The sequence below is a fragment of the Trachemys scripta genome, chromosome 19 (assembly GCF_013100865.1).
Source record: "Trachemys scripta elegans isolate TJP31775 chromosome 19, CAS_Tse_1.0, whole genome shotgun sequence".
NCBI lineage: Eukaryota > Metazoa > Chordata > Testudines > Emydidae > Trachemys > Trachemys scripta.
This window is the reverse complement of record NC_048316.1, coordinates 18,789,479-18,797,410: the sequence shown is the minus strand read 5'-3', so window position 1 is coordinate 18,797,410 and position 7,932 is coordinate 18,789,479. Positions and strand designations below refer to the sequence as shown.

The 7,932-nt window shown below is 55.4% G+C and overlaps 1 long non-coding RNA gene across 1 annotated transcript; it reads right to left on the bottom strand.

Annotated features, from left to right (window-relative positions):
* Window positions 1–3,194: 3,194 nt before the first annotated feature.
* Window positions 3,195–6,805, bottom strand: LOC117867874. The gene is made up of 3 exons (XR_004643531.1): window positions 6,702–6,805; window positions 6,032–6,188; window positions 3,195–3,931 (listed from the first exon to the last, which is right to left on the bottom strand). It is a non-coding gene; the product is annotated as an uncharacterized LOC117867874 (long non-coding RNA).
* Window positions 6,806–7,932: the final 1,127 nt, after the last annotated feature.

Sequence of the window (7,932 nt, the reverse complement as noted above, 5' to 3'; positions counted from 1 at the left end):
GCCTGGCAGGAACCCACAGAGCAACCACAATACCTGGTGCTTCCTGGTCTCAGATGCTGCCGATTCATCTTATCGGGTCAGCATGGACCTCTCCCCTTGGCCCATGGCTGGAAGGAACTGGTGCATAATTGGGATCAATGCCGTGTTGGGCCCAGTCCCAAGACTGATCAGCAAGGTTCTGAGAAAGCTGGGATCCCTGGAGCTGGCTCCTCCCCGTCCTCCCAGCCGCCAGCCAGGCAGCACTAGCCCTTAGGATAGCAGCCTGCCCTCTGGAAAGAGGCTATTAACAACCCTCATTAGCAAAGGGACCCGGGAGGGACTTAGACCAGTTCAGACCCCATCCCCCGCTCTGAGCACTAAGCTGGCGATTCCTAACCCTTGGAAGCTCTCAGCTCTGCGGTGCCCCAGTGCTGCCAGGAAAAGCCCTGGCTGAGCACGGCTGTCGCCCGGGGGCCCTGCTCCCTCAGAACAGGTCAGCTGCCAGTGCGGATGGAGCGACCCCCTTCACACTGCTATTGTGGTGGCTGCATGTTCAGCCAGGTTACTCAGTGTGCCCAGGACGCAGAGCTGCACAGCAGGGAGGGGTGTCACAACGCCCGGGTCTCAAACCTAGGCCTGGTCACGGGAGCAGCCCCGCTCCAACCCTCCACTTGGCAGTCTGCTGGCACCAGCTTATCCGTGAAGCCCAGCCAGTGTGAGCGTCTGTCCTGAGGTCCGACTGGCAGAGTCCCAGAGCGACTGACTGACCCTACTTCAGCAGGAGCAGGAAACTGTCCAAACAACTGGGCTGCACCCTGCTCTGGGCTGTGTGCCTTGTACCTCCTGCTACCTACTACCCGCTCCTGCTTCCCCGGCTCGCTCTCCTGGCATTTCAACCCGGCGTGACTCCTGGCCTCTGACCTCCACTTCGTCTCCTGTCTCTTACCCGCTGTATCCTGACCCAGCCGACTCCTGTCTCGTGACCGGCCTCTGGCTCTGACGAGTAGGTCTGGCTGCCCATGACCTGGCTGTGATGTGGGGGGTCAGCCATGATGCAGTGCTGCTGGGCTGCACTCTGCTACAAGTGGGGAGCTCAGCCTTGGCCCAGGAATTCAAAACGATGTGTGGTGCAATTGACTGGACTCGGAGAGTCCCCTGCACTGTTCAGACGCCTCTGCTGCTCGGTTGTAAGAATTAAATTATTTCTTGTTGTCAACCACCCAAAAATACCCAATGAGTGGGGCGCCCTACCCATAACAACCCTAACCCTAGCTCCGAGTACCCTATGAGTACTCTATGGGAGGCATGGTGCTGTGCTGCACTGCATGGCACTGCATTTGCTGGGTAGCATGGCGCAGTGTTGCACTGCATGGCACTGAGCTTGCTGTGTTGCACTGCAAGTGCTGGGTGGCCTGGTGCTGTGTTGCACTGCATAATACTGAGCTTGCTGAGTTTCCCTGCATGGCACCGTGTGTGCTGGGTGGCATGGTGCTGTGTTGCACTGCATGGCGCTGCATTTGCTGGGTAGCATGGTGCTATGTTGCACTGGATAATGCTGGGCTTGCTGTGTTGCACTGCATGATTCTGTGCTTCACTGCATGGTGCTGAGCTTTATGTGCTGCATGGCATGTGCTGGGTGGCATGGTGCTGATTTTCACTGCATGGCACTGCGCATGCTGGGTGGCATGGCGCTTAATTGCACTGCATGGTGCTGTGTTGCACTGCATAGTGCTGAGCTTGCTGCGTTGCACTGTGTGGCACTGTGTGTACTGGGTGAGATGGTGCTATGCTTCACTGTCTGGTGCTGAGCTTCCAGTGTTGCACTGCGTGTGCTCAGTGGCATGGTGCTGTGTTGCACCGGGTGGTGCTGTGTTGCACTCCATAGCACTGCGTGTGCTGAGTGGCATGCCGCTGTGTTGAACTGCGTGTGCTGGGAGGCATGGTGCTGTGTTGCATTGCATGGCACTGCGTGTGCTGTGAGGCATGGTGCTGTGTTGCACTGTGTGGTGCTGTGTTGCACTGCATGGCACTTCGTGTGCTGGGAGGCATGGCGCTGTGTTGCACTGTGTGGTGCTGTGTTGCATTGCATGGCACTGCGTGTGCTATGAGGCATGGTGCTGTGTTGCACTGTGTGGTGCTGTGTTGCATTGCATGGCACTGCGTGTGCTGGGAGGCATGGCGCTGTGTTGCACTGTGTGGTGCTGTGTTGCACTGCATGGCACTGCGTGTGCTGGGTGGCATGGCACTGTGTTGAACTGCATGTGCTGGGAGGCATGGCGCTGTGTTGCACTGCGTGGCACCTCGTGTGCTGGGAGGCATGGCGCTGTGTTGCACTGTGTGGCGCTGTGTTGCTCATTGCTGTGTGGGATGTGTGGCACTGTGTTGCACTTGACACTACTCTGCATTGGCTCCAGTGCACGTCTCCCCCTGTGCTGGAGGATTTTCCGAGGACTGGGCGTGTGAAAGCTCCGCTGCCTCTCCTGGAGCAGAGGGCGTGGGTAGCTCCAGCCCATTTATGTGTAAGGAAAGAAAAAATACAGCCTGGTGATTTTCTCTGGGGGGCCGAGCGCAGCTCAAGCTCGGTGTGTGCTGTGAAGCCTAAAGGACACCTTGAAAAGTTCTTTTCTTCTGTCAGGGAAAGCTGCCTTCTCTCTTCGGGGGCTCCTCAACAGGGGATTTCCTGCTGGATTTCTGACATCGAAGGGAGTGTCCTGCCCCCATGTCTCCGGGTCAGCCTGGCCCCCGTGTGCAGCACAGCGCCCCGGCTCAGAGTAGGGCCCTGGGGCAAGGGCAGATTTCAGAGGCCCAGGGACAGGACACAGGACAGCTTTGATGCTGCTCTGGGGAGGTTTGAAGTGACATGGCCAGCTCCAGTGTCACTAGCTCACCTGCTCCATCCCTGCATTTGGGGAGGTTGCTCTGGATGGGACGGCTGAAACGCAGGGGTCCAGGTGCAAACAGTTGGGGAGGATTTTTAAAAGGGACCCTGCAGTGGCCTCTGCTCCCCCAAGCAGCTCCTTCACCCCCACAGCTCTCGCCCGGCCACAGCTGAGGGTCGAGTCAGGCAGTTGCTGGGTGAGCTCTGCGGACTCACGTCTCCAGACTGGAGGCTCCTGCTGCACTGGGCGCACCCATGACTGTAGTCACGGTGCCCAAATATCCCAGCGATCAGCTGGATAGTCTTGTGCCCGCTCAGATCTGTGCTGTCACACCCAGGCTCTGATCCCCCCGGGGCTCCCCACGGCCCCGTGGGATGGTACCACCAGAGCAAGGTACCCGTTTCCCAGCACCTCCCTGCCCTGTCCGTTCAGCCCTGCAGTGAGAGCCCTGCTGGGTGAGACTGTAGCACCCAGCTCCTCAGCATCTCCTCAGCCCCCATCCCAGTCCCCTCCATGCTGCTTTCTCCACGGGCTCCCCTTCCGTCTAGAGGGCCCGGAGGAAGCTACCCGGATCCTGCTACCTTAGCGCCTTACCCCAGATAACCAGCCAGCTGCCTGCAGGCCTCGTCTGCTGCCGACACTGCGGGCTTGCCTGCCACATCTGTGCTCTTGTCCGCACGGCGTCACCCCTGGACGGCCAAGCCCTGCACCCACAAATCAGGAGGCTCCAACGGGTCAGATTTGGGGATAGGAGCTGTGGGGTGGGCGGGGTTTCCATTCCATCCATTCCACTCGGGGTAGGAGGATGACTTGGCAACTTTTCATAGTTTTATTTGTCTGAATATCCGCCCAGGCACAGCCAGAATCCTGGCCCTGCCCTGTTCCCCTGTGCCCCTCCCACATGGGGCATCCCAGTGGGGCGTGGGGATGCTGGCTTGTACTCACCTCCTCGATGGCTTCATTATGTGTGGGAAAGCCCCGTATTTTGCATGTCAATTTCCCATTGGCCCACGGGGTCCCGCTGGGCCCCTCACTTTGATATTGTAATTTAGCAACAGGAAAACAGTTGTGCTCTGAAATTAAACAGTCAACAAGCTTCCCTTAAACTAGGGAATTATTTCTACATCATTTGGCATTTTCTGCTCTGTTAATTTCCTTCTAGTCTGTCATTTTCCTCATTTGTCCAAAGGCCCCCTGGGGCTGGCTATGGCCCACGTAAGGCCTGGAGCCTCTGTAGACGCCAAACAAGTCACTGCTCCCTCCCTGGCCAGCTCAGCATCCCTTGGCCATGTCTCCTTGGTCTTGGTCTCTCCTGGGCCCATTGGGGCCCCTCCGGCTCAGTCAGCCCCCCCCCCCAGCTCCCTCGCCTCTCAGATCAAAGAGCCCACAGGGCTCCCCAACAATTCTCCGGGAACAGATCTCTGCCCAGCACCACCCCCTCCATTCATAGTAAAGAACCAGCAAAGCCAAGACTCACTGGTCCATTGCAGGTGCTCAGCATCTCTCCGCATTTCATCAGTTCCAAGGCTAGAAGGGACCACTGGGATCGTCTAGTCAGGTCTCCTGTAGAACGCCAGCCACAGGCCTGCCCCAAAGTCTGCCCTGCGGCTGGCACCCACGTTTGTGAGTCACTCCAGCCAGCTTGACAGTCGTCAGCAAACTTTTTGAGGGATGATTTTATGTTTTCTTCGAGGTCATTGATAAAAATATTAAATCGTGCAGGGCCAAAAATCGAGACCCCACTGGAAACAGACCTGATCGATGATGATCCCAGTTACATTTTGAGAGCTATCAGTTAGCCAGTTTTTAATCCATTTAATGTGGGCCGTGTTAATTTGAGATCAGTCTATTTTTGTAATCAAAATATTGTGTGGTATGAAGTCAAACATCTTACAGACGTCTAAGTATAGTACGTCAACGCTATTACCTTTATCAACCAAATTTGTAATCTCATCAAAAAAAGCTATGGAGTTAGTTTGATAAGATCTATTTTCCATAATCCCAGGTTATTTGCATGAATTATATTACCCTTACCAGCCATTCCATTATCTTGCCCAGGATCAATGTCAGGCTGAAAGGCCTATAATTACCCAGGTCATCCCATTTACCCTTTTAAAAAATTGGCCCAACATTCGCTTTCTTGCCGTCTTCTGGAACTTCCCCAGTGCACCAAGATTTATTGGACATTACCAGTCCAACAAGCTCATCAGACAGCTCTTTTAAAACACTTGGATGCAAGTTATCTGGATCTGCTGATTTTACAATGTCTAACTTTAGTAGCTGCTGTTTACCATCCAGAGACACTAGTGGAATGTAAGAAGTGCTATCATCACCATATGATGAGACTATGTCATCTGTTTTTTCCCCTAAATACAGAACAGAAACACTTTTTGAACACTTCTGCCTTTCCTGCATTATTATTGATAAGTACTGAAAATTCTACCCTTTCCATCTAGTAATGGACCAGTTCCATTGCCAGGATTTTTGTTCATAATATATTTTTAAAAACTCCTTATTGTCCTTAACTCTGCTTGGCCATAGATTTCTCCTTGTGTCCCTTTGCTTCCCTTATTAATGTTCTACAACTCCTATCTTCTGACTTATATTCATTACTATCAATTTTCTATTTCCTCCATTTATTGTATATTTTTATTTTTATAGCTGTCTTCACTTCCCCACTAAACCAGGGTGGTATTTTTTTTAACCCCCATGGCCTCTTCCTCAATTGTGAGATTGGGGCTTTTTGGGCAAAGAGCAGTAACAGCAATAACTCCCTTGCACCTATCCCGCCACCTTCATCTGCAGGACGGAAAGTGCTTTGAGACATCACCCAGCGAATCATGGCCACCCCCTCCTCCTGCCAAAACCCCACTCCTGGAAGCTGCACCCGAGGACCAAGATGATGGTCCCCGTCAGCCTAGATCCTGCAGGGCCCCTGTAGCAGGAAGTGTGTGGGCATGGGGAGGATGGTGCAGGGAGACAGTAGGGGGTGTGCACGCCCTTGTAAATGCAAATGAAGCACAAGTAAGGCCAAGTGTTGGGTCTAACCCTCTGCATTCCCCAACCCCCTCACAGCAGGTGGGCAGGTAAAAGCACTGAGGCCTGTCAGAGGAGACTTGGGCTCAAATAGTTAGTTCTGTGTCCCCCCCCACACACCCCCCTCGAGATCTCACCATGCTGCTCAGCAAGGAAGAACTTGGCAGCCACAGAGCAGCTCTCCTGGCGATGTAGGATCAGGTCCCTCGCTGCAGTCTCTGTGGTGTAGGATTGGGCCCATCCCTACATTCAGGCACCTCCCCGTGGTCTCAGCGATGGAGGATCGGGCTCCCTCTGCAATTCAGAATCAGGCCCTTCCCTGTTGTCTTGGTGATGCAGGATCGGGCCCCTCCATGCAGGATTTATTCATAGACCATCACCACCATTCTGTCTGATCTCCCACATTACACAAGGCAGAGACACTCCCTATGAGAGCTGCTGACTGAGCCAGGGCAGAGACACATCCAATCTCAGCCCTGGGATGGAGCCTCCCCCATGCCCTGGGGAAGTAGTTCCAATGTGCTCCCCTGTGCCCAGTAAGGCAGGATCAGCCCCCTCCCTGCCCCAGTAATGCTGCAGTGCAGGTGTCTCCCTAACCCCCCATGTCCCCCAAGCGCTCTTGATAATGCAGGTTTGGGCCCCCCACTCCATGCAGAATCAGGCTCCCCTGCCCTCAGCAATCCCTGGGCCCCGCTGCCCTCTTCACAGAGCAGGATCGCACCCTACTCCACACTCTGCAATGCCGGATCAGGCCTCCACCCCACGCTCTGCTAACACCAAGCTAATGGTTTCCATGTGCTCCTTCACCTGTGTCTGTATCCATCTGCTGTCTCTCCTCCACACTTCGGTTCTCAGCTCTCTCCTCGTTCTGGTTTATACAGCGCCTGGCACAACGGGGGCCAGGTCCACGGCAGGCTGTGATAATAATACAAACTCATGATAGTAACGCTTGGCTGTGCAGGATCGGGCCCCACACCATCCACAGCACAGGATCCCCTCCCCCACCTCCTCGCAGGCCCCATCCTAGTCAGCACTTGACAGCCGCACTCCTTGTGCCTCCCGCCACCCCGTGCTGCCCTGGATCAAACCTTTGCCCCACACATCCCAGTGTCATCCAGCGTTAGCTCAACACACACACACACCAGTGTGTTCCGCTGTCCAGGCGTGTGCGCCCCTCGTCACCTCCACCCGGACAGTGATGCCCGGCTGCCTCCCACGCGTAGCCCTCATGCCCGGTGTCCATGCTCCCCTCAGGGGGCTCTTCACTGAGCCCTCTATGAGAAATCCCCCTGGTCTGCCTCCTAACACCCTCTCCCCGTTCAGGGGCAACTGCCCTTCCCTGCTGCTTCCTCCCCTCCTCGACAGTCCCCTTCTCCGCGGTGCCAATCAGCCGGCTACAAATGGCATGTTCTGACTCCCCCGGGAAATGACCACTCACAACGGCTCTTATTTAATCTCCCCCGGATTGGCAGCTCTGCCATTACCCGGCCTGGCAGAGCCGTCACTGGAGAAGGCCTAGCAAGGGGAGGAATAATAGAACGAGCCCACAGCAGAGCCTGACAGCCCATCCAAAAGGTGTCATTTCTGAGCGAGCCGGGCCAGTCCCCAGTTAATCTCTCCGGCCTCTTCCACCCGCTAATAGCACCAATCACCGTGTCACAGTCGCTTAGGGACGCTCCGGCGGATCAGCTCATGGACTAGCCACGAGCTTCCTGCGGAGAGCAGGGAGGTTCTAAAGACACCGCGCAGTGCAGGGCCATAACACGGAGCTTTCAAGGGCTAAACGCTTCATGGATCCAGCGTGAGTGGGAGGAGACGGAGCATGGAGTGATAGCACTGCAGGAACACACACACACGCACACACTCAGCCAGAGCTAGTCAGACACCAACACACCCACAGCCACAGCAGCACCCCTGCGCATACACAGGCTGGTGCACACACCCTTCTGCCCACCCCACACTCACACACAACCAGACACTAACTCTCTCGCACTCCCCTGCCACACACACACTCCTACACACCCACCCCCACGTAACG